The sequence below is a fragment of the Myotis nattereri genome, assembly GCF_964212035.1.
Source record: "Myotis nattereri genome assembly, chromosome: 1".
In the NCBI taxonomy this organism is placed as follows: Eukaryota; Metazoa; Chordata; class Mammalia; order Chiroptera; family Vespertilionidae; genus Myotis; species Myotis nattereri.
Genome location: NC_138075.1, coordinates 87,133,839 through 87,156,982, shown reverse-complemented (window position 1 = coordinate 87,156,982; position 23,144 = coordinate 87,133,839). Strand labels below are relative to the sequence as shown.

The 23,144-nt window shown below is 41.3% G+C and overlaps 1 pseudogene across 1 annotated transcript; it reads left to right on the top strand.

Annotated features, from left to right (window-relative positions):
• The first annotated feature begins 8,341 nt into the window (after positions 1 to 8,341).
• LOC308523770 (large ribosomal subunit protein eL8-like) lies at positions 8,342 to 9,085 on the top strand (annotated as a pseudogene). The gene has a single exon. The product of its transcript is annotated as a large ribosomal subunit protein eL8-like (transcript).
• The last annotated feature ends 14,059 nt before the right edge of the window (positions 9,086 to 23,144 follow it).

The following is a 23,144-nucleotide window of genomic DNA, read 5'->3' as shown; positions in this document are numbered from 1 at the left end:
ATCTATGCTTAGCGTTCGGTGTAGCCACACTCCTCAGGTGCACACCCTTCTGTGTGCCAGATGCCCTTTTCACCACTTGCTCAGAAACTCCTTTGACAGAGACCAGTTGCAAGATAAAACAGGAAGGGAGCAAGGACACCAAGCTTTATTTTCACACAGAGCTGTGGCTCGCACTATAGTTTTGAGAAATGAGGCTAAACTGAGAGTCATTGCAGCAAACTTCTGGCGTTACTGAAAGGGGCCACTGGTGAGCCATGTCCCTACATCAAGCTGGAGGAAAGGTCAAGGGCTCTGGAAGCAGGTGGGCCATGTGGACTTTAGCCAAAACCAGAGGTTATTTATGAGAGAGAGAAAGAGAGAGAGAGAGAGAGAGAGAGAGAGAGAGAGAGAGAGAACATTGATTTGTTGTTCAACTTATTTATGCATTCATTGTGCCCTGACCAAGGGTCAAACCCATGACCTTGGTGTACTGGGACTATGCTCTAACTGACAGAACTACCCAGCCAGGGCTCAAATCAGAATTTGTATCAAGCTACTTGGTTATTATGACTGGGAATTACATGCTAAGATGAAGATGGGAGTGAAAAGCGTTTGGGGTGGTGTGGGATGGGGAGAGATGGTCATGCCTGGGAAAGATAAAGAGAGGAAGCAGGATTGGGCAAGGCTTTAGACCAGGATATAAATCTGGGATTTGTGAATGGAGAGTGAAAGGAAGCCAAATTAAGCAGGGAGAGGACTCAGACTGTGAAACACAGGGGTTGGGGTCTGGCGGGGTGTTAGATTTGTGTGTTAGAGGGATCCACACTGGGCAGAAGTGTTCAGTCCTGGTGGCCGCACCATGCTTAGTTGTTTTTTGAGGACCACCAGGAAAGGGTGTGGCCTTGGTTCAAACCTGTGACACGCTCTGAAGGCACTGCCACCGCAGGCTCTCAGCTCTCCGCGTTCCTCACAGCTGAAGGGCGATTGAGCAGTCCTCCAGGACACCAGGGGGTCTTTCTTCCTAAAACGAAAAATAGTCTTCCTTGCAGCTGGTATTTATCATTCCCTTCTCTACTCTCCACTCCACATTCCCTTGGCCCTCAGTCCTCACCTCCACTGGTCTTGACGGTTCATCAAAGTGTATGTTTCTCTGCTGCAGATGGCTTGGACTTCTTTCAGAACCCCAGGGGCCTGCACTGAGATTTTCCCACTGGAGTTTGCATAAGCTCCACTATATCTTGTCCACCACTGACATCTTCAAAATCATAGAGCCTGCCTGATCATATGGTCCGAGCAGCAGGGCTGCTTGCAAATGCAGTCTAGACTGCAAAGCCCTATTTTGGTGTTTGGGCCAAAGCAGCATTTCTAGGTACGAATGTGTTGGCCTCCAGAATCCATAGAAACTTACCAGGCTTTGCGTTTCTTTCTTTGTTGTAGAGTGTACAGGATGCAGCAATTTGCTTTTGTTTCACTTTGGAGGGGATGTCACAGTGGGTCTCTGCCTGTTGGGTCCCTAAAACTTTACTTATGTGACAGGCTCCTAGATCTTCGTATGGGTTGTTTCCCATCCTCTGGTGTACGTGTCTTAACAAGGCTTGCAGTATGCTAGTCACGTCTTACTCAACATGCCTGAGCCACATAGTACTCAACGAAATGAATAAATGTGGTATCTGAAGGATTCTGGATGGTCCAGATCTCTTAGGGCTATATTATGATAGAATTTACATAGCCCTGGGGCAAAACTGTGAATGTGTATTTTGCCAAATCAAAGGCTGCATGTAACCTTGCCAAGGTGAAATCCTATATTCCAAGAGAGTATCCCAAGTCAACAAATCTTCTTCGAGTCTTATGTTCTGGCCCCCTTTAAGCACCCTGAAAATCTAATCCCAAGGGGACTCCCCCAGCTTCTGTTGGATATGCTGAGTACTTTTTGTAGCAAAATTAGGATGTGATTGCTTTCTCTATTATCAAACTCAGTACATGTCTAGTTGGGCTATGCTGAGACTTGATCCTAGTTATCAATATGGCAGCCAGATGTGGTAGAAGCAGTGTCTTCCCACTAGGGGAGAGTTCTAGCTCTTAATGGGGATGAGCAGACCCCTACACAGGCTCTGAAGATTCAGAGAAGTATGGAGAGCCACATCTTTGGGGATATCTACTCTTTGCCCCATCCCTTCTATCCGGACCTTCCTAACTAGCACCTGATCGTTGGACCTGCCTCAGCTGAGTACTCAGTGATTTCAAGTCCGGAGTTTGGTTTGGGGCTTTTTCTGCTTTCCCACTGCAGAAGATGAAGACTGCCTTTTTAAGCAGCCCAAGAGGTCCTGTGGACTTCTCAGGTTTCAGTTTGTTAATTGCCCTTGGTCTTTCATTATTCTTCTCTAATGTCACAGTGCAATCTAATTACAACAAATATATAAATGCATTATCCTTGTGCCCATCTCCCACTCAGCACTTCGAAGTCCTGAATGACTTCTTGAAGACCTGAATGACCGGCCATCAGGGTGTTCCCCTCCACTGCAACACTGTCCTAGGTAAGGGGAAGGAAGCAGAACTGGACTTGGACAGGGAAAGCTTTCAGATAAGATGCAGACCTGGAAGTAAGAAGGGAAGGTGGGAGGAAGCAGATTGGAAGAGCCTTAGACTCCATGCATGTTTAATAGAGTGTTGGCCAACCCAAGGGTAAGCTTCCAATCAAAAACTGCCCCTTAGGGAAGGAGAGTGTTGGGCAGAAACAGCCAGGCCCTAAAGCCCTGCTGTACACAGTCATTGGCAAAGGGCAGCCAGGGAAGAGCCTGGCCTGGGCTCAAATGTTATGATGGATCCTGCAGTCCCTGCAGCTGACAGCTGGCTGCAATATCTACTTTGCCTCACCTCAAACAGTGATAGCTCTGAGTGGGAACACAGCATGAATAAACACAGTTCTTGCTATTGGAGGGGCTGGCAGTGTGCAAAGGCAAAAAAACCCATAAAGAATCCACCCAAATTGCATAGTGGCAGGGGACATTTGTTGACAATTGTCTGCTTAGCATCCATTTCCCTTGTTATGCAAACTCTAACTCCAACTTGGGGAACCACCTCTCTGTACGCAGGTGGAAATGCCCCACCTCACTCATGCGCTTCAGCCCCAGGGGGGGCTCAGGATTTGGATTGAAAATATGCTTCCCTCCTCTCCCCCCACTGGTGTTGCTTGTAAAGGTGACAAGTCTGGAACCACCAGAGAATACCACTCAAAGATCCTGCCTCAGAGTGAAGCCAGGTCCAAGTGCTGAGAAAAACACCGTCAGAAACTGGATTTCAATGACACATTAGGGGCACTTGGACCCCCCAGACTTTGACACCTAGATACACTCCTAGACTTTTCAGGTTTGTGATCAATAAAGTATCTATGGGGTTTCAGGCTGTTTGAGATACATTCAGTCACTGTTAACTAGAAGAATCTTAATGCAAAAATGGTAGAGAAAGGACTAGGTCTGCAACAGCGGCATGCTATAAGGCATAATCTCGTTCATAGGGGCCCAAGAAATCAACTACTGTTAGAATTAGAAAAGACTCACACATCACCTCGTTCCATCTCCTTTAAAGGAGAGTCAGCAGAAGTTGAGTGACTCACCTAAGGTCATAGCCACTTCCTGGCAAACCACATTTTTTCTAAGTTTTCAGTTTCTAGGCCACAGTTAATTTCACTGTAACACCCAGCCCCCATCCTGCAGGAGAAGGGAGATTACACAATTTAATCCATGGAACTCACAGGAACAGAAAAAGAATAATTTATAAACAGTAACAGTCAGCTAATGCTAATTTAGAATTTAATGCCAATAATCCTGGATAATGTGGCTATGGAAAGTAGGTACCAACGTGGCCTTCATACAATAATTTAGCATTACTTAAGTGAGGACTTTTGAACCAAGTGTAAAAAATGTTTAATCCTTGTCAATGTTTCCTTTTGTGATGTGCCTCAAAATGTTCCTTTTCTTTGTTCTGTACATGACTATTCTTTAGAACTGACTTGTAAAATCTGGAATATTGGAAGAGGAAAACCATTTTGGAAAATTTCAATGAACTTTTTCTAGTGCATTGTTGTTTACCTAATTATTGTAAAGATCGTCAAGATTCTTTTTTCTTGCCCTGGACTGGTGGCTCAGTTGGTTGGAGTATCATCCCATACACCAAAAGCTTGTGCCTTCAATTCCTGGTCAGGGCCCATGCCTAGGTTTTGGGTTCAGTCCCCGGTGGAGGCACATACAGAAGGCAACTGATTGATGTCTCTCTCTCTCTCTCTCTCTCTCTCTCTCTCTCTCTCTCTCTCTCTCTCTTTTCTATTTCTAAAAATCAATGAAAACTTATCCTTTGGTGAGGATTTGAAAAAAAAAAAAGACTTTTCTCTCTTGAGAGTGCCACCACCTAGTTTTTATAATGTATTTGTATAGCACCGTATTTAAAAATCAGCATTCTCAAGTTTTAAAGGTTACATTAAAAGCTATTTTTTTACATGATGACTGTGTCCACATAAAATACTTTAAGGAAAGGGTGAAGCATGTGTACATTTGTGACTAATTGAGTCTTTTATAATTTTTTTTTATTTTCTAGAAAAATGGTTAATAACCATCTGGGGCTTTATATTTCGGAGAAGGTTTACTTGTGGGTTTTGGTTTGTTTTGCCTAGGCATATATTATTTCTAATTTTAACATGTATTTGGTTTCCTATGCCAGATTTGGGGGTATTTTCCAGATTTTTCTAAAAGCAACAGTATGATCAGTCACGTGCTCATCATTACATAATTGAGTGGATCAGTTTACACACTGCAAAATGGAAAGAGGTGCAGACCATGACTGAAGAGGGCAATGCGGAGAGTACACTATCCTGGGTTATAGGCACTACCCTGGCTACTCTCTAGGCCTTTGTTTTTTTAAGATAAATTAGATTTCAGGATATTAATCTATAATAGCCAATTTAAAGTTTTAAGGAGTTTCACACGAACTTCAGATTTTTTATATCATAATTGCTAATAGATGACACAAAGTGTATACAAAAATGCCATTATCGCAAACACCTAGATAAGAAATATTGATGATAAGAAAGAAAAGAAATAAAACAAGCATATTAATAACAAAGGAGGAAGGTAGCATCTCGGTATTTCACTAGTAAAAAAAAGCCTTTTTTTTTTTTACCTCTTTAAATTTAATAAATTCATGTATACATTTAAGAAATAGTCACTGAGCATCTGTGTTCATTCAACACAGGAGATAGAGCAGCGGATGGATCCAGTCCTGATGCTTGAGGAGCTTGAAGCAGAGAGGACAGATGTACAAACAGGTGGCCAGGGTCCCACCTGAGAAATGCTGCAGTGTGGGATGATGTGAAAGCAGAGGTGAGGTGACAAAGATGACTGGGCCAATGGAAGGGAGGATAAGAGAAGGCTTTCATGGATGAGGAAATCAGTAGGGATTTAACAGGTGGAGGTGGAAAGGGATTTCCGGATCTGCAATTTGAGGTGAATGGGAGCACGTATGTTTCATGCAGGGAAGGGAGCATGGTTAGGGAGCAGACAGGGTCTGTAGGGGACAGGGAGGGGAAGCAGCAAAGCAAAATGACCATCAGGAAATTAAGCCCAGATTCTAAAGACCTTGAATGCCAAGCTGTGGAATTTGGATTTCATCTCAGAATCCACAGACAGTCATCAAATATGTCCTTTTCTACGTCTAAGAGAAATATGTCTAATCTTTTAGCAAGATTATGGCATGATCATATCAGAATATAGAAAGATACAGACTTCAAGATAGCCGAGGATAGATTAGTGGGGAAAGAGACTGGAGCATGGACCCTGTTAGAAAAAACTTCCCGTAGAAGGTGGCATGGTGATGATTAATGATGCAATGATGTATAGAGTAATGAGTGGAGTAAAGAAGACATAAATGCAGGGGATATTAACTACGTCTAGGAAAGAAGAGAAACAGGTTTACAAGTAGGACTGGGATCAAGAATTGGTGAGGTGGAAAGACGTGGGTTTGGGTCATGTAAAGTTGAGGTGCTATGGGTTTTCAGGTGGAGCTAATTACTGGGTAGATCAATGAATTATGAGTCGTAAAATGAGAGCAGGATCCAGCTGCTGAGCCTCACTGGAGACCAGCCTTCCTGGCACAGAGGGAGGACAGGCAGTTGGAGACCACTCAAGTCTGTGTCAGCTATAAGCCACAGAAAGTTGCACTTTTTATCATAATTGTCTTCTGGGTGGTTATAAACACATAAGAAAATATTTTTAGTAGATAATAGCTGTCATTAAAGAATACATGCCCAGAGAAAGCAGGTGACTTGACTCAACCACACAGCTGGTAGGCAGTAGAATCCAGAATCAAATCCGGATGTTTAGGCCAGTGTATTCCACCAGACAAAACCAAAAGAAATGTGACCTAGTGCCTGCTGTGATTAACACAGCCAATTCTCTGGGTCTCAGCTTCATCTGTGAGAAGCTTTTGGATGGCATGATCTCAAAACTACCCTCTGACTCTAAAATTCTATTATTATGTGCCCAATTAATGAGAAAAACCTATCATTTCTAATGCTGGTTTACCATGTCTAATCTGAGTGAATTTGAGTAAATTGCAAATCCACTAAAGCCCAGTGTCCTCATCGATATAAATTAGTATGAGGATCTGACAATTGTGGCAGTGCTTTCACATTCATCACGGTGGTCATCAGGAAAATGCAAATTAAAACAATGAGAAGCTACTACATATCCTCTGGAATGGCTAAAATGCAAAGGACAGAAAGGATCAAGTGCCTGCAGCTATGTGGACCAGCTCTCAGTCTGGCCAGTGAATGAAGACTGGTCCAGCCACACTGAAAACCGGCACCGTCCACTAAATCCGAACAAGTGTGCCTTTGAGCCAGCATCTCCTCCTTCAGGAAGGAGCCAGTAGAAACACGTACATCTATTAACCTAAAAACATGCACAAGAATGTTCACACAACACTATTGTATGAATCCCAAACTAGAAATTTTCCCCAAACAACAGAAAGCATACATAAATCAAAGCATATTAAAGACCAAATGACAATGAAAGAACTACAACTAACTACAACGTGGCTAAATCTCACCAACGAAATGGTAAGTGACAAAAAATGGTACACACAGAATGTTTCGATTTATGTAAAGTTCCAAAACAGGCAGAGCTACGCCATGCTGTTAGACCATAGAAAGGGGACTTACCCTCAAGGTGGAAGAAGTAGCTTTAGGAGTGCTGATAAGATTCTGTTTTCTTGAACTGGCGCTGATTATATAAGTAGTTTTTAAAAATTCATGGAGTTCTACACCTACAATTTTTTCACGTATATTATACTTCAATAAAACTTCCCAGTATCTAACAATTACTAGCATTCTCTACATGTAAATATTTGTTTCTAGATAGACCTATGCGTTTACCTTGTAAATATCCACCCACCTCTCTATAGGAGTGTATCTTCCTGATTAGATCAGTCCTTTCTGCACAAGAAATGGTTGTTACCGTGTGGAAAGGCATCCAGGCTTTCCCCACTGGCTGTGACTGGCAGTGTTTCCTAGTGGGCATCTGCCGAACTCCATACTCCATTTCCCGTGAACTATTCAAACACACTTGGCTCAGGGTCTTGCATGTGGAACTTGCTTGATAAAGAGCAGCTAAGAGAACATCACAACATAAAAACCATATCAATAAATTCTTGAATGAATTGGCAAGTAAATCATTTTTTAAGTGTTGATTTTAAGGCACCATATAAAAGCATCCCATGCTTTGATCTCCTTGTATATACTCTATTCCATTTTTATCATGATTTATTACATTATAAAAAATTAATGTTGATTCTACTATAAAAGATGCTTTATAATTATTGTAACCTGGTAGAAGTATGCCCTGTTGATTAGATTACCATGCTAAAAATAGCACATCTTATCTAATAAAGAGTGAATATGCTAATTGACCCTCACGCCATTGCAAAGATGGAGGCGCTCACAGCCAATAAGGAGGGAATATGCTAATTGACTGCCCTGCCCTCAAAGATGGTGGTGCCCACAGCCACAAGATGGCGGCGCCCAGTCCCCTCAGTCCCCCTGGCCAGCCCGAGGTGCAGGCAAGCCTCAGATGGCGGCTGCCCAGCCTCCCAGGGCCACCTGAGGCTCAGGTAACCAGGACCGGCTGAGGCTTGCACTGCCGGCAGTTGCCTGATCGCCAGGTTGCCTCCCGCCCCTGAGGACTCCTGGACTCTGAGAGGGAGCAGGCTGGCCTGAAGGAAACCCCCTCCAGAGCATGAATTTTCATGCACCAGGCCTCTAGTAGTTTTATAAATTAAAACACTGAGGCAGGGTTCTCTCCTCCCCCCACCCAAGATGCCAAAGGGAAGACAGGCTCAGGGGAAGAAGGTGGCCCCGGCCCCTGCTGTTGTGAAGAAGCAGGTGGCCAAGGAGGTGGTCAACCCCCTGTTTGAGAAAAGGCCCAAGAATTTTGGACAGAACTTCCAGCCCAAGAGGGACCTCACCTGTGGACAGGACTTCCAGCCCAAGAGGGACCTCACCTGCATTGCCAAATGGCCCTGCTACATTTGGCTGCAGCGACAAAGGGCTGTTCTCTACAAGTGTCTGAAAGTGCCTAGTGCATTAGCCAGTTTTCCCAGGCCTTGGACCCCAAAGGGCTATGCAACAGCTGAAGCTGCCCCACAAGGACAGCCCCGAGGCAAAGCAAGAGAAGCAGAGGTGGTTGGCCTGGGCTGCGAAAACAGCTGCCGGCGAAGGGGATGTCCCCACCCAGAGCCCCCCTGTCCTTGGAGCAGGGTTCTCAGGATCAGCACCCTGGTAGAGAACACATGGCCAGCTGGTGGTGATAGCACACAGCGTGAACCCCATGGGGCTGGGGCTCTTCCTGCTCGCCCTGTACCGGAAATGGGGTCCTCAACCGCATTAGCAGGGGAAGGCCAGGCTGGGGCGGCTCGTCCACAGGAAGACCCGCACCACCGTGGCCTTCACACAGGTTATCTGGGAAGAGGGAGCTCTGGCTAAGCTGGTGGAGGCATCGGGACCAATTACAAGGACAGATGCGATGAGATCCAATGCCACTGGGGAGGCAGCGGGCCCTAAGCTGGGCTAAGTGCACACTGTTGAGTTTTCTGTACATAAAAGTAATAAAAATTACCCTTCAGCCAGTGTCTTGGGTATTTGGGGTTGAAGGTGATTTATTGCCAGTAAAAAACCAACAAAAACCAAACCAAACAGACAAACAAGAACATTGAGGTACGAAAACCAATATGTAGAATGAGATAATTTTTAAATGTTAACACTGTCAGAGGTTTAAAGGCATAGAAACTAGGAGAATAAAAGTTGAGACAATTGTGTTTCAAATACTGGATATCTGCAATAGCATTTAAAAACCCAGGTTTTTAACTGAAAATTTCAGAGATATTTGACTTTTTTTTTTTCAACTGTTGTTTGTGTAAAATTAGAGAATTCAGATTGGAACTATAATATGTCAAGCTTGACCAAATGCTTAGAAAGTGTTCAATGAAACAAGATTTGTAGATTGGATATAATAGCACCTAAATCTAACTCCCTAGCTTATTTTCTTTGTCCAAATTAAAGTAAATAAGGATTTAGATTTGAAATTCCATATGACTTATTTCCTTACATTGCTTTATATTTATAAACCATCTCTAGGTGAGGGGAAACTTCCTCAGAAGTATTTTTTAAGGTTCTTGCTAAAGATAAACAGTTTAACTACAATACATATTTCAAAAGAAGACAATTGATGGTGACAAAGCTCCACAGTTAGCCTTTCCCTTCTCCAAATGTCTATTGTACCTACAGTCTGTAGTATATGTGGTTATACACTATTTTTATCACTTTTAATTATTTCTACTGTTTAGAACTTGTCTTTAATGAGGGACTATGCTCCCAAGGACTTGATCTTATACATCTTTTGTCGGACAATGGTGGCCACTCATTAAGCACTTCGTACAAATACCCGTTGACTTCATTTATGAGTCAGAGCTTTCCATTTGAAAGAAGAACCTACATGTATGTACCTGAATCTCAAATAGTATATACCAGCTCTTCAAAATTCATAATTGGGATGAATTGGCACAATGAGTATCATATCCTTGTTTTTCTTTAAATGTTGGTTGTGAATGACCTAGTTTCATGGGAATCTTGGACCAAGGGAATCATCCCTAAATTTAGAGTTCCAACTAAGCACAGTGCTAAGTGTTGATCCAAAACTATGTAGCTGATGAGATATAAATATAGCCTGTGTCTTCACATCATAAACACTCAAAATATGACAATATAAAAACAAAGATTTGATTGTTTTTTAAAAGTTTTTATGGAGATGTTGGCAGCAACAAGTTTAGGATTTAATTTTATAATATCTTTGGAATTTATACAAATCAGAGGCAAAACATAAGACTAACTAGTAGATCAACCGAAGGACTTGTATGCATGCATATAAGCATAGCCAATGGACATAAGACACTGGAGGGTAGGGGCGGCCAGGGGATTGTTAAGGGCAGGGGGGAAAAAAGGACACATATGTAATACCCTTTGTAATACTTTTAGCAATAAAAAAATAAAATAAAATAAAAATTAAAATTAAAAAAAAAGACTTTAACTAGTAAGCATGATTTTCATGGATGTTTAAGAGCCATTAGAATAAAAATAAGTTAAGCAAACAGCACTGCAATCTCTTAAAAAAAAATAATATAAACATCAACCTACCCTCACTTCCAGTGTCATGCAAGAACCTTCTCTGGAACAGTCATGCTTCAGCCATGCTGCCTTCCCTGATAGGAAGGAAGCTCGACATTTCTTAAGGCACACCTCCTACTTTTGGAGACAGAGTCCATGTTTTCAGAATTTCTTCATCACTTTCTTTTACAGGAATCACACAGATTGAGATACCAAGGGCCAGGCACTTACATACAGTGAATACAGCAGGCTAGGTGTGACACAATAGGGGGTGGGGACGGTGGGGACTGCATGAAGCCAGAAGATCCTGTGATTCAAGAGAAGCTGATAATCCAGTTATTTATGTTAAATCTTTTGTCTTTTCAATGTGAGCAACTAATCTAAAAGGTTAGATAAAGCACACTGGAAGAGGGTGGTAAATAAAACAAACAAACGTGGCTTGAGACCAGTTGTTTGTTTTAACTTCTGAGTTAAATCCTGCCTAACATTTTTTAAAAATAAATTTTTATTGATTTCAGAGAGGAAGGGAGAGGAAGAGAGAGATAGAAACATCAGTGATGAGAGGGAATCATTGATTGGCTGCCTCCTGCATGCTCCCTACTGAGGACTGAGCTCATAACCCAGGCATGTGCCCTTGATTGGAATCCAACCCGTGACCCTTGAGTCCTTCTATACACTGAGCCAAACCGGCTAGGGCCTGCCTTGCATTTTTACCTCTGGAAAAGAGTGTATTAAACCTACACTCTTCTACTTTAAAAAAGAAAAAAATAAGTAGATTATTTAAGAATAACTACTGTTCTCCATACTTATCCCAATTTTTTTGAAATTCCTTGAGTCTTTCTCACCCAAAATACATTCTGTTCAAGAATCAAACACGAGTATCAATATTAAGAGAGTCATGAGGGTTCCTTAATGCAAAAGACTGATTTCTATTGATTGTTTTGCTTAGTTTTTGTCCGTTGTTAAAATTTGTTATTTGGAAACTATGCCAAATATCCTCTAGGCCTTCCAACTTTATGTCATAAGCAAATTTGATAAGCATAGCATCCATGTTCTCATTTTGATCATAAATTAAAACTAGGTAGAGCTTTTCTGGACTAAGATAACTGCCTCATGGTAAGCCGCTAGTCCTACTGCTCTGGCCCCCCAACCCACTGGCAGCAATCAGTCTATGATGTGCAATCTTTGGAAAAAATACTCAACCTTTTAAAATTCTGTTACCATCTAAACTATATTCCTCTTTCTTCACAAGAAAGTACCAGGGGGAAGTTTGTCAAATAGTCTGTCAAAATAAAAATACATTGTGTAAGTTATTTTTCTTATTTACCAACTTAAATTCCACTGAAAAAGGAACTTAAGTCAGGACCATCATGCTGTATAATGCAGGGGGCTTCATTCCTACTGTCTTTTGCTCAAAAGGCAACTCCACAGCCTAACTCATACTCATAGAACCCAAACGTGACTGGTGTCCCCCAAAGTTGTGCATCTACCCAGCCCTGAATGAGGTTAGTTTGGCAATAACATACTTGAGGCATCTGTGTATGGATGCTTGGTCCTGGTGATCATCCTCTTAGGCCAGGCTTAAAAACAAAAGCAAAAAATCCCGATTAACAATTTGCTGGCATCAGATATCAGATATACCTCATTTATATATATTTTAATAACATTTCAATTTATATAAGAAATTATAATTTGGTTATATAATAACATTTTAATCTTAGTAAATGCTATATAACCCCAGGGAAAATCTAAATATCTCTGACACTCCACATATATTATTCACTTACACTTGCTAAACATATCTATCATAGTTAAGATTATCTGTTAGAACAGAGATTTCCAAATACTTTTGTAAAGGACTAGATAGTAAATATTTTTAGGATTTGTAGGCCATATATGGTCTTACTCACATATTCTTTTCTTTTTAATCTTTATTGTTGAGAGTATTTCAGATGTCCCACTTTTCCCCCCATTGCTCTCCTCCAACCAGTTTCCGCCCCATCCCAGGCTTTCACCACCTTATTGTCTGTGTCCATAGGTAATGCATATATGCATATAAGCTCTTTGTTTAATCTCTTCCTGCCCCATTTCTCTCTCTGAGATTCATCAGTCTGTTCCATGTTTCTATGTCTCTGGTTCTATTTTATTTATTAGTTTATTTTGTTCATTAGATTCCTTGTTCATTTATTTTGGTATTTAGATTTACTTATCGATACCTATTTATTTATTGTCACTTTATTATTCATATTTTTTATCTTTCCTCCTTCTCGTTCTTCCTTTTCTTAAAGAATACCCTGCAACATTTCATGTAATACTGGCCTGGTGATGATGAACTCCTTTAGCTTTTTCTTGTCTGTGAAGCTCTTTATCTGACCTTCAATTCTAAATGATAGCTTTGCTGGGTAGAGTAATCTTGGTTGTTGGTCCTTGCTCCTCATCACTTTGAAGATTTCTTGCCACTCCCTTTGGGCCTGCAAAGTTCTGTTGAGAAATCAGCTGACAGTCATATGGGCACTCCCTTATAGGTAACTAACTGCTTTTGTCTTGCTGCTTTTAAGATTCTCTATTTGTCTTCAGTCCTTGGCATTTTAATCATGATGTGTCTTGGTGTGGGCCTCTTTGGGTTCCTCTTGCTTGGCACTCTCTATGATTCCTGGACTTATAAGTCTATCCCTTTCACCAGATAGAGGAAGTTTTATATCATTATTTCTTCAAATAGGTTTTCAATGTCTTGCTCTCTCTCTTCTCCTTCTGGCACCCCCATAATGCGAATGTTGGTACACTTGAAATTGTCCCAGAACCAAGATGGCTGCATAATTAAATGCCATCTTGCCACCCCCGACAACAACATCAAAATTACAGCTAAAATACAGAATAACCATCATTCAGAACCACCTGAATTATGGCTGAATGGAAGTCCTACAACTAGAGAAGTAAAAAGAAAGTACATTGAGGCTGGTTGGAGGGACAAAGGTAGGAAACAGGCTGGTCAGGCACCCAAGTGTGGTATGTTTGTTTGTTTGTTTGTTTGTTTTTAATCAGGAGGGATATCTTGGCTGCAGAGACTCCTTTGAGGAGAAGGGGTCCCAGTCCCACATAGACCCCCAAGCCCAGTGTTCCAGAGCTGGGAAGAGAAGTCCCTATAACTTCAGGCTGTAAAAACCAGCAGCTATTGTGGTTGAGTGACATAGAGGTTGCTGGAGGCCCAGGCAGTTTCTCTTAAAGGGCCAGCATATAGACTTACTCAGACTCGATCCCTCTGAGCTCCAGTGCTGGGGCAATGGTGAGGGGAGAATCCAGGGACATATGGGAGGACTTGGATTGTCTGGCATCAGAGCAAGAAGTTGGGGATGGCTTTCTCCCAGACAGGGGTGCTCACAGGGGTCATTGTTCTTGTGCTGAGACCTCCCCATCGCAGAGCTGACTGGTAGTTTTCATCAACCTGGCTCACACTGTTTGCTCCACTCAGGTTTGCTTAACCCTGAGACCCAACCCCATTCAATTTGCAGCCCCACCCAAGCTCTTTGCAGCTGCTTTTTCATATGAATGGCCTATCCTGGCTCAGGCTTTAGATTTTGCTAAAATTTCTCAAACAAGCATCAGCTTGTGTCAGTATGCCCCATACCTATCAGTAAAAGGCCCAAGACCCAGCACTAGCACTGGCCTGCCTTGCTTCACAGCTGATCCTTGCCTGAGCATTTCCAAGCCCAATACAAGTAACACCTATTGCAGATTGTTCTGCAGCTCCTTCCAGTAGCCCCAGGCAGTGGCTGACTTTGCAACTCCTGGGAAGCCACAGAACCAGTGCACCCAGTAGACAGCTTCAGACCATACCAGGTTACAACTCTACACATCCCAAAGTGACATACTCAAGGGCAGACTCAGTGAGCACCAAAGCCCCACTGAAGCAGCTCTTCCACTGTAGTTGCAGCTGGTCCTCACAGCCAATTGGCCTAGAAATAAATTTCTCCCAGTGACGCCAAGAGCATTCAAGGCTCAACTATTAACAAGACTGTGCCCACAGCCTACACAGGGCGCACCTAGAGTGCCCAGTTCAGGTAACTGAGGAGGCTGAACCACTGGGCCCTATAGGACACCTAATACACAAAGCCACTCTACCAATTCCAGGAGACATAGCATCTCTACCTAATATGTAGAAACAAACACAAGGAAACAGGACAAAAAAAAAATCTCACAATGAAAGAACAGAAGAAATCTCCAGGAAAAAAAAAACCAACACTAAATGAAATGGAAGAAAGCAAACTACTTGATACAGAGTTTTAAACAATAGTTATAGGTTTCTCAAGGATCTTAATAAGAGTTTCAAGAAACTTAGTGAGGTTTTCAAGGATCTTAGTGAGAATTTTAACAACCTCAGTCAGAACATCAAAGACATGAAAAAGGACCAGTCAGAAATTAAGCATACACTAATTGAAATAAAGAATAATTTTCCAGGATTCAACAGTAGAGGATTCCAAGGTTCAAATCAATGTTTTGGAATATGAGGAAGCAAAAAACAACCAATCAGAACTAATTGAAATAAAGAATAATTTTCCAGGATTCAACAGTAGAGGATTCCAAGATTCAAATCAATGTTTTGGAATATGAGGAAGCAAAAAACAACCAATCAGAAGAGCAAAAAGGAAAAATAATCTCACATATTCTTTTAATTGTTTTTCTAGCAGTTATAAATGTTTTAATTGCTGGTGACTTAATAAATGGTAAGTATTGCCTTACTGCCTTATTTTTTTCTCTTTATTTTCGGTACCACGTTCGTACACTCTCCTAAGTAGTTTTTAGGGAGCATTTATTAGATCCTCACAATAAGCTGGGGAGTAGGCTGTGTTGTTGTCTTTGGATGTTTAGATTGGGAAACTGAAGCACAGTGAGGGATAAGCAACTTGCCTAAATTTTTGCGACAATTTTGTTCTTACAAAGAATTCCTTGAAATTGTATCTTACTTACATTCAAGGGTGAAAATAAGTGCAAAATGGATACAGGGAACTGATCTTTATTTTTATATAAGGTAAAGTGGCCTCAGCCCTTTCATTTTTTTTTTCTTTTTACCACAGGGTGCAGCTGCAAATGCGTATGTTTTCACTCTATTTTGAGAGATAAACTGATATGAAAATATTTTAAATAGCATGCCAAAACTGTCTTCACTGTGCACAAAATGGACAAAGTCCAAATGTTAGTTTAAATTTCACATTATCTACCAATCTTCCCAGAAGAATCCGAAAGATGTTGTTGCTTAAGTCACGTAGCTCTTCTGAATCATCTTTTCTTTGTAAACAGTTGGAATTCCAAACTCTAGATTTTTCCATTTAATGTTCAAAGGAAACTCATTTTTAAGATTGTTTTTAATCAGCAGATCTGTCACCTCTTTTTTTAACCTTTTTTTGCCATTACTTTCCTGTACTGGTGGGTATTTGACTTGCAACTTTAAACTGCTATTCATTTTCTTGAGTCACACTGCAATTTCCTAGTCACCAAGATTTGCATCCCCCCACCCTGCATATGAGAAGTGGGTCATAGAGGCCCTGAACACCACTTCAGGCTGGAACCTAATGCTCCCGTTAGTAATCAATGAAGACATCCCGAAGCCCGTGTTTTTTCTAAACTAAAATATTAGTGCTCGTTTTTCTAAAAGCTGTAATTTTTACATTAACCTTGTTTCTTCTTTTAATTGATTTCTTTCTTGTCAGACAATTGTAGGGGGCTGGTCATGGGTGTTACCTATTTTGAGAACCCTGCTTCAGTGGAGCTGTTGTGAAGTAAAGTCTTGGTATGAACATGCTCCTGAAGGCCTCTGACTGGTAGGAATAAAAAGGCTGGAGAAGGGACAGAGGAAGACAAATGGGAGGAGCAGACAGAGCACTGGAATGTCCTCATCAAGTGAGAAATTAGAGACCAGTTAGAAGCAGGCCACTGAAGGTTTTCTTCAAAGTTAAATATAAATCCATGTCCGGGTCCCCATAAATCCAAGTTGCTAAAAATACACCCCCTTCCCCGCCCACTGGTCACTAAATAACAGAATGTTTCCTTTAAAATATGTGTGATACACATTTAAGGGAAAAGTCTACAGCTATGAGAAAGTGACCTAGAAAACCCTTTTTAGGCCAACAAGTAAGTATTCACATCTTTTATCTTTTGTTGGAGAATGAATAGAACGTGAATAGTACAAAGAAGGGGAAAAGATCTACTACATGAGGGAGAAGTGTGAATCATGTGTGGGCATGTGAGAAGTGGATCATAGAGGCTCTGAACATCATTTCAGGCTGGAGCCTAATCCTCCTGTTAGTAATCAATGAAAACATCCCGAAGCCCGACCAGGAAACTAGTGCTCTGATCCAGGTGTGGGGTGGAGAGGACTCCTCCAGGAGGCAACCGTAGGAAAATGGTTGGTTTCAAAAGATGATTGCATTGCAGTTGGCTGCGGATTGGCATAGCCGAATGGTGACAAATCAAAGAGAAATGCCATTTAAAATTCGGAGGGCTTCTAGCACACTCGTGGAAATAAGAAAAATTGTGGGGAGTTGAGTTGTAATGTCCCTTTTAAACATTTTCAGTGAAGCAGGAAGCAAGGACACCTACTGAGAGTAAGCACATAAGATTAGGAGTGGAAGATGGGTGATGTAGAAAAGGCATGTAAGGAATGCACTAGTTTAGGGGTTCAAAATACATAAATAAAACAAGATTACTATTTAAGCAGAGATGAAATAGTGTGGATTTGTAGCTGTACTGGTATCATGGCTTTCAGAATTTTCTCCAGTAACCTTTGGTATGAACGAAGGATATAGATCAAGAAAGTAGACAGTAGGCAAAAGGTGGTATCTCACATATTATTGACATTATTCATTTCAAGAAATCCAGTCTAAGTAAGGAAGCACATACTCCAGAATTGCTTGGATATGGGTTGGGAAGCAGGGACGCATTAGAAGGCACACAGGGAACAAAGAGGAGAACAGAAAGGATGAGGAAGCCAATTGGTTATGTATTGGGGGGAAATTCCTGTATTCAGGATGTACGGTGTGGAAGGCCTGGGTGACCGTGCAGCCACAGGTGAGGCTGTGCTGGGGTAAGTGAGGTTGAGTGATACCTGAAGATGAGTTTTGAGGCCAGGGAGTTAAAGCGCTATCACCATGTTTACTGACACCATGGAAAATGGAGACAGACACAGACTGTAGAGGAAGATGGAGGTTTCAGTGCCACCATCACTGAGGAGACTAGAAGAGCATCTTCGGGCTGGAAGTTGAAGTGAGGGAGATGCCATGGATTCCAGAAGCCAGGTTGAAGTCAGGAAACAATGGCTAGATGCAGCAGAGATGAGGAACTAGCTACCCCTTGTATGGAACACGCCACGTACCTCTCATCATTCCCTGGGCCACAGCTCACTTCAGGAATTGCTGCCCCAATCAGCTTCCCACAGATGTAACCTGACAGCATCTCAGCTCAGCTCTGCTTCTCAGCTCTTGCTTTCTGCCCTGTGGCCTTTCTTACACTAAAATGTGGTGATCACTTGTGTGTTATCTGAAAATGGAGGGAGTTAACACTAATTAGGACAAAACTTCACCAACACTTAGCTGGTCGTACATGCTCCCCTCTTCTATCCCCTGGTACTCAGAGTGCCATGGATGGATTGATCTCCCATTGTCACAGGCAGTGATTAATTTGAAACACATCTTTAAACTGGCTTTTCCGGCTTCCTGGATTTACTCTTCCACTTTCCCCCACCCTGCTCCCTATGATTGCTTTTAAAAATACTAACTGGCCCTGGCTGGTGTGGCTCAGTTGGTAGGAGTGTTATCCCATACACCAAAAGGTGGCGGGATTGATTCCCAGTTAGGCTGTAGGTTTGATCCCCAGTCTGGAGCCAACCAATCAATATTTCTCTCTTCTCTTCTCTTCTCTTCTCTTCTCTTCTCTTCTCTTCTCTTCTCTTCTCTTCTCTTCTCTTCTCTTCTCTTCTCTTCTCTCTCTCTCTCTCTCTCTCTCTCTCTCTCTCTCTCCCTCCTTCCTTTATAGAATCAATTTTTAAAATGTACTAACTGAATGCAAGTCCTTGTTGCAGACCTACTTTATTAGAGAAACCTGAGACCTTTATCTGTAAGTAGAGCTGTTATGTGAGCAATAGGAAGGTTTTATGGTCAGTCAAAGCCCAGTTTCAGTTAGCTTGAGGAGGAAGGAGTCCTGAAAGACAAGGGGGAGATTGTTACAGAACACAGGTTTCAAAAGAATCTTCTTGGAGTGGGTGGCAGGTCAGAGCTACAGCAGGGCTGACAGAGACGAAGGCATGGGAGAAAAAAAGAGGGAGGTGATATGTGAATTGTATATGTTAAATAATATCCTCTACACTAGAAAATAAATATACTAATAACTATGAAGGGCACATTTTCGACAGTTGTATTTATTGCTATAGCTTTGCATTTGCCTTCATCTTCATTTGTTCCACCCTGAACAGAACATCAGACAGTCTAGCCTCACTGTGTATCTCGATTTCTTGCCAACACGCTGATGTCATCCTATATCCAGCCCTTAAAGTCACTTCAATTTACATTCATGTCTTTTGTCTTTTTCTTGGTATCTAATTGACTATAGTTTCATTGAACTTCCTTTACCCTAAGTAGGATACATGGTCAATTCATCTAAGAGAAAATGTCAAGAAATAAGCCACATATATACATAATATCATGCAGTGTCCATTGGGGAAAGTTTTAAAAGTATACATGTATATAGTTATATATTTTTAAAGTACACAATTCTGAAAGATTACTAGATCCTGAAGAAATTTTTGCAATTACTACCAAACTTTGCCACATCACTTGAACTTTTGAAATTTGAAGCAGTAAATCATAAAATGTTTTGAATTTATTCTGAGCTCAATCTTAGTCATTTTTAGACATTTGGCTTCTAATTTTAGATATATAGACATTTTTATGCCATTTGGTTTAAAATTTTAGATTATAAGAAGTATTGGTCATGAGTTTTAACAAACAGAGAAAAGACACCTGTTGCTACTTCCTGAACCTGCTGAGTCATAAGTCATTAAGACTCCCCAGACCCAAGTCAGACAGCCTGGGACAGGGGCTGACATGTTTGACATTCAACTGAAGCTCAAATTGTTATTGCTTAGAAAAAAATTCACAAAGGAGACACATTTGTTTTGGAATCATAGAAAACTGAGATCAAAAGAGATCTTTCAGGTCATGGGCCCCCTAATTCCTGCTGGGTTTTTTTTTTTGTTGTTGTTGTTGTTTTTTTTTTTTATGCCACTGTGTTGTTTTATTGTCCCCTTCGTGTACCGCGCACCCTAGTCTTAGATTTGTTCACAATCCTGCATGAAATTCTTTCACAGTATAATATTACTGATAAAACTGTACATTTGTTGGTCTCTGTCCATATCAATTCTGGGTCTGGTCTTTCTGAACACAGAGCAATCGCCTCCCCTGTGCCCACCCACATTTGTGCCCATCAGAATCATTCCCTCTCAGAATCACGGCTTAGTTTGTACTCACAGTTTTTAGAATTCATCATCTTTATCCAGGCTCATTCAATTATTTCTGCTATTTGTTTTTTAATTCCTCCAGTTTACCTCTCACCTCTCACCTCTCAATGATGAGGTAGTTTTAGCAGACATTTTTTCCTTTAACACACTTCCTTACCCCTTCATCATAGTTAGTGATGGCAGTTTAAGTTATGGATTTCAATGTACAATTAAAAAAATAATACAAATCACCCAAAATATTCTGATCTACTGAAACTGTTTACTAGGTCATAGCAATGCTAATGATCAAGATTAAAATATAGTTATTAAGCATGTATTGACAGGCACTTACTAAGTTAGTGTTAGTACTCTGTCATTAGGAGTTTGAAATATAAGATTATCCATTTGTACAGGTAGTCAGAGGAAAATATAGTATTTTACTAGCATCTATTTATGTGAGGGTGTAATGTCATAGACTCAGGCTGCTTCCACTACTAACATGTTATTTTGTTGTTGTTGATGGGGAGGAGAAAATCATCCCTGCCCCCATGGTCAACTCATAGGGTATAATTGGAGCTGATCCCTGCCCTACATTTTTCAACATACATGAACTTATGTTTATACTCACTCACTCTGGAGGGGTAAGTGGGCACCCAAATCTGGCCTGGTCACTCAGCACATTCCCAATGTTTTGGGGATGTGAATGTGATAAAACTCAGTACAACAAGACTCAATCATGAGACTTTTGTCTTTCTAATGAAGTTGTTGAGAAGATGGCATAAAAATTTAGAGCTACTATTGGTGGCCATCTTGCCAATTCTTACAAAGAGTTTTCCTGAATAAATCAACATAAAGGAAAACAAATCCAAAAGATGGAGAGAGAAATCAAGTCATGTTGACATCCCCTGAAAGCCAGAGAGGGTCAGATCTCTACTAAAGCCAGTTCTACTCCCATACCTTCCAATTATATGAGTCTCTCTCTCTCTCTCTCTCTCCATATATATATATATATATATATATATATATATATATATATATATATATATATCTGTTTTGTGTAAACCAGCCTGGTTTGTGTTCCTGTCACAACTGAGAGTCTCTACTAATGTATGTAGTTTGCTGAACAACCAGTTTGACCAGCCTTTGGTATCTGATCTGTTGCATTCCTGCACTTGTCAAAATGAGATCTACATACCACTTGCTTTAGAATCAGATGGAATGCTTAAAAAAAATCAGATTCTTAGATTGTATCCCAAACTTCTTCATCAGGACTATAAAAGCGAGACTTACGGACCTCATGCTTGCCAAGCTACCTCTGGTGATTATGCACATTAGTCATAACTACAGATATCAAATCAGATCAACCAGTTTTTATCAGATTAACTGGGGAGTTCAGTAAATAGCAATTATTTTTAAAAAATTGGTCATCGGATTTTAAAATGCCAGTATTGATGTCGGTAGAAAAAGGTGACTACGTAAGGGTCCATGTGAAGGAACTGTCATGGGACTTACAGGTTCAAATAACTTCAGAAATTCCTTATCACATTTTACCTGTAATCTAAGTGGCCATTAAAAGAAACCAAAAGGTCGGAGGTAAAGGCTGACATTAAGTCACGTTGCCTTGAAGAAGTGCAGGAATCAAGGCAGACCACCGCAGGAACATGACTATTCAGTGTCTTTGTTCTTTTAGATGTTGAATTACTAGTAACTTTATACTTCTCCAATGGGGCACTAATTTCCTACACTTGAACAATTCCTCATTTCCCAGAGAGCATTGGTACAATGACATTTTCTTCATTTGTGAGGACCCTATTGGTCCCTCTGCATTTCTGGATCTTTTTATTACATTCAAATGTGCATGTGTTTCATTAGTGTCCGTTTTTAGAGCAGAAACCTTGAAACTCAAGGAATTCACTTCCAAATAAGTGTCAGAGGGGACTGAAGATGTGGGAGCAAAATCAATATGAATCTTTCAATTAGTCAATAAACATATTGTGGTATATTCTTAGCAAAATTAAAAAAATGGAAAGAAATATTAACACATGTAACTATACTGATTAATCTAAAAAAAAAAACATTAGGCTAAGTGGAATAGTTCAAGTAGATTGCATACATAGATTGCATATTGTATGATTCCTTTATGAAATTCTAGGAAAGACAGTTAGAATGAGAGAATGTAGACCAGTGATTCGCTAGGGCTGGAACCAGAAGGTATCTGCCACAAAGAGGCACAAGAGAACCTCCTTAGGGTGATGGAGTTGTCCTATATCTTGCTTGTGCCAGAGGCTACATGATGTATATAATTGCCAAGTTCTGTTTAAAAGTGAACTCGCTGTGGGTAGGAACAGGTTTTCTCAGAGCCGCGGTGGTAGGGCCCAAAGAACAGTTCAGGGGGTGTGGTCTGGAGAGGCAGGCATGTCCCGCAGAGGGGGCCTTGGTGGTCTGATGGCAGGAGAAAGAACCTCTTATTTCCCAGTGGCAGCTTCCTCATGTGCTCTTGTTTATGTTGCTAGTTGGCTTCAATGCCGCCCATCCTCAGAGACACAGGAGGCTCGAAGCTCTACCTAAGGGTGACTTTGGGAGGAGGAGACCTTTGAATGAGCTCACTGAGAGGAACGTAGCCACAGTGGCAGCCTGGGCAGGAAGGGCTGTGGTGGGCGAGAGCAGCACACAGAGTCCAGTGTGGCACCTGTGGCGCGCAGCTGCGTGAAGGGAAGGACGAGGACACCTCCCACGCTAGTTTGTCCAGAGACCAACGGCTTTGTGTTGCAGGCCAGTCTTCTGAAAAACGATTTTAAAGATGTCACCAGGTTATTTGCCCTAGAAACAAGTTCTAAACCACTCTCATGTGAAAAGCTAAAGGACACTAGTAAATAGCCATTGAGTTAAAAGTTCTCCTCTGGGGGAAAATACGTGTGAAAAATTGAGGGCACTTAGCAAGCAAGCTGGATTATGGCAGCTTTACCCCAGACCTTC